Consider the following 4,371-nt stretch of genomic DNA (forward strand, 5'->3'; position numbering starts at 1 on the left):
TGGAGCGCTCTACCAACTGAGCTAACCAGGGGTTAGACATCAGTAGAGCAAACGGGTTTTATCAGCTGCCACCAGTCTAACACCAACAGGGTTGAAGCTTGAAAATTTAGGATTATAATTATAATGCAATTCAATGCAAAGGTGCAAGCGAGCTGGACAAGAATGACGAAAATAATCCCTGGAGAAGGGGAACGAGAGGGACGAAGGACGAACACAAATCTCCAAACACAGCTAGGTGACTGGTGAGCGACAGAAAAAATCCGCCTGGTCCGGGTACCCGGGACCTCTCCATTACAGGTGGAGCGCTCTACCAACTGAGCTAACCAGGGGTTAGACATCAGTAGAGCAAACGGGTTTTATCAGCTGCCACCAGTCTAACACCAACAGGGTTGAAGCTTAAAAATTTAAGGTTATAATTATAATGCAATTCAATGCAAAGGTGCAAGCGAGCTGGACAAGAATGACGAAAATAATCCCTGGAGAAGGGGAACGAGAGGGACGAAGGACGAACACAAATCTCCAAACACAGCTAGGTGACTTGTGAGCGACAGAAAAAATCCGCCTGGTCCGGGTACCCGGGACCTCTCCATTACAGGTGGAGCGCTCTACCAACTGAGCTAACCAGGGGTTAGACATCAGTAGAGCAAACGGGTTTTATCAGCTGCCACCAGTCTAACACCAACAGGGTTGAAGCTTAAAAATTTAGGATTATAATTATAATGCAATTCAATGCAAAGGTGCAAGCGAGCTGGACAAGAATGACGAAAATAATCCCTGGAGAAGGGGAACGAGAGGGACGAAGGACGAACACAAATCTCCAAACACAGCTAGGTGACTGGTGAGCGACAGAAAAAATCCGCCTGGTCCGGGTACCCGGGACCTCTCCATTACAGGTGGAGCGCTCTACCAACTGAGCTAACCAGGGGTTAGACATCAGTAGAGCAAACGGGTTTTATCAGCTGCCACCAGTCTAACACCAACAGGGTTGAAGCTTAAAAATTTAAGGTTATAATTATAATGCAATTCAATGCAAAGGTGCAAGCGAGCTGGACAAGAATGACGAAAATAATCCCTGGAGAAGGGGAACGAGAGGGACGAAGGACGAACACAAATCTCCAAACACAGCTAGGTGACTGGTGAGCGACAGAAAAAATCCGCCTGGTCCGGGTATCGAACCCGGGACCTCTCCATTACAGGTGGAGCGCTCTACCAACTGAGCTAACCAGGGGTTAGACATCAGTAGAGCAAACGGGTTTTATCAGCTGCCACCAGTCTAACACCAACAGGGTTGAAGCTTGAAAATTTAAGATTATAATTATAATGCAATTCAATGCAAAGGTGCAAGCGAGCTGGACAAGAATGACGAAAATAATCCCTGGAGAAGGGGAACGAGAGGGACGAAGGACGAACACAAATCTCCAAACACAGCTAGGTGACTGGTGAGCGACAGAAAAAATCCGCCTGGTCCGGGTATCGAACCCGGGACCTCTCCATTACAGGTGGAGCGCTCTACCAACTGAGCTAACCAGGGGTTAGACATCAGTAGAGCAAACGGGTTTTATCAGCTGCCACCAGTCTAACACCAACAGGGTTGAAGCTTGAAAATTTAAGGTTATAATTATAATGCAATTCAATGCAAAGGTGCAAGCGAGCTGGACAAGAATGACGAAAATAATCCCTGGAGAAGGGGAACGAGAGGGACGAAGGACGAACACAAATCTCCAAACACAGCTCGGTGACTGGTGCGCGACAGAAAAAATTCGCCTGGTCCGGGTATCGAACCCGGGACCTCTCCATTACAGGTGGAGCGCTCTACCAACTGAGCTAACCAGGGGTTAGACATCAGTAGAGCAAACGGGTTTTATCAGCTGCCACCAGTCTAACACCAACAGGGTTGAAGCTTAAAAATTTAAGGTTATAATTATAATGCAATTCAATGCAAAGGTGAAAGCGAGCTGGACAAGAATGACGAAATTAATCCCTGGAGAAGGGGAACAAGAGGGACGAAGGACGAACACAAATCTCCAAACACAGCTCGGTGACTGGTGCGCGACAGAAAAAATTCGCCTGGTCCGGGTATCGAACCCGGGACCTCTCCATTACAGGTGGAGCGCTCTACCAACTGAGCTAACCAGGGGTTAGACATCAGTAGAGCAAACGGGTTTTATCAGCTGCCACCAGTCTAACACCAACAGGGTTGAAGCTTAAAAATTTAAGATTATAATTATAATGCAATTCATTGCAAAGGTGCAAGCGAGCTGTACAAGAATGACGAAAATAATCCCTGGAGAAGGGGAACGAGAGGGACGAAGGACGAACACAAATCTCCAAACACAGCTCGGTGACTGGTGCGCGACAGAAAAAATTCGCCTGGTCCGGGTATCGAACCCGGGACCTCTCCATTACAGGTGGAGCGCTCTACCAACTGAGCTAACCAGGGGTTAGACATCAGTAGAGCAAACGGGTTTTATCAGCTGCCACCAGTCTAACACCAACAGGGTTGAAGCTTAAAAATTTAAGGTTATAATTATAATGCAATTCAATGCAAAGGTGAAAGCGAGCTGGACAAGAATGACGAAATTAATCCCTGGAGAAGGGGAACAAGAGGGACGAAGGACGAACACAAATCTCCAAACACAGCTCGGTGACTGGTGCGCGACAGAAAAAATTCGCCTGGTCCGGGTATCGAACCCGGGACCTCTCCATTACAGGTGGAGCGCTCTACCAACTGAGCTAACCAGGGGTTAGACATCAGTAGAGCAAACGGGTTTTATCAGCTGCCACCAGTCTAACACCAACAGGGTTGAAGCTTAAAAATTTAAGGTTATAATTATAATGCAATTCAATGCAAAGGTGCAAGCGAGCTGGACAAGAATGACGAAATTAATCCCTGGAGAAGGGGAACAAGAGGGACGAAGGACGAACACAAATCTCCAAACACAGCTCGGTGACTGGTGAGCGACAGAAAAAATTCGCCTGGTCCGGGTATCGAACCCGGGACCTCTCCATTACAGGTGGAGCGCTCTACCAACTGAGCTAACCAGGGGTTAGACATCAGTAGAGCAAACGGGTTTTATCAGCTGCCACCAGTCTAACACCAACAGGGTTGAAGCTTAAAAATTTAAGGTTATAATTATAATGCAATTCAATGCAAAGGTGCGAGCGAGCTGGACAAGAATGACGAAAATAATCCCTGGAGAAGGGGAACAAGAGGGACGAAGGACGAACACAAATCTCCAAACACAGCTCGGTGACTGGTGCGCGACAGAAAAAATTCGCCTGGTCCGGGTATCGAACCCGGGACCTCTCCATTACAGGTGGAGCGCTCTACCAACTGAGCTAACCAGGGGTTAGACATCAGTAGAGCAAACGGGTTTTATCAGCTGCCACCAGTCTAACACCAACAGGGTTGAAGCTTAAAAATTTAAGGTTATAATTATAATGCAATTCAATGCAAAGGTGAAAGCGAGCTGGACAAGAATGACGAAATTAATCCCTGGAGAAGGGGAACAAGAGGGACAAAGGACTAACATAAATCTCCAAACACAGCTAGGTGACTGGTGAGCGACAGAAAAAATTCGCCTGGTCCGGGTATCGAACCCGGGACCTCTCCATTACAGGTGGAGCGCTCTACCAACTGAGCTAACCAGGGGTTAGACATCAGTAGAGCAAACGGGTTTTATCAGCTGCCACCAGTCTAACACCAACAGGGTTGAAGCTTAAAAATTTAAGGTTATAATTATAATGCAATTCAATGCAAAGGTGAAAGCGAGCTGGACAAGAATGACGAAATTAATCCCTGGAGAAGGGGAACAAGAGGGACGAAGGACGAACACAAATCTCCAAACACAGCTCGGTGACTGGTGAGCGACAAAAAAATTCGCCTGGTCCGGGTATCGAAACCGGGACCTCTCCATTACAGGTGGAGCGCTCTACCAACTGAGCTAACCAGGGGTTAGACATCAGTAGAGCAAACGGGTTTTATCAGCTGCCACCAGTCTAACACCAACAGGGGTGAAGCTTGCAAATTTAAGGTTTTGGTTTATTTTCGTCATTCTTGTCCAGCTTGTTTGCACCTTTGCATTTAATTGCATTATAATTATAATAACAGTCTGGCCTTTGACCTTAGTATTTTCCTCCTTCGCATGCCCTTATTTCTCTTTCTCAATTTACTTCTTCGGCCAGGACGACTATCTGACACCACGATCGGCCGTTATTTCAAACCCTATATGGCTACTGTAGTAAAAAAAACAGTAAAGCGATAAGAAAATTAGCTTGTTCAGAAAGACACCCCGCCGATGGTGACGGCCAAGTACCCGTTGACCCAGCGTTGTTTTTTCCTTAGCGTACCACGAGTTCCCGCCCGACCTG

This window comes from Ixodes scapularis, unplaced genomic scaffold (genome assembly GCF_016920785.2).
Source record: "Ixodes scapularis isolate PalLabHiFi unplaced genomic scaffold, ASM1692078v2 PGA_scaffold10__122_contigs__length_95168666, whole genome shotgun sequence".
NCBI classification, from domain to species: Eukaryota; Metazoa; Arthropoda; class Arachnida; order Ixodida; family Ixodidae; genus Ixodes; species Ixodes scapularis.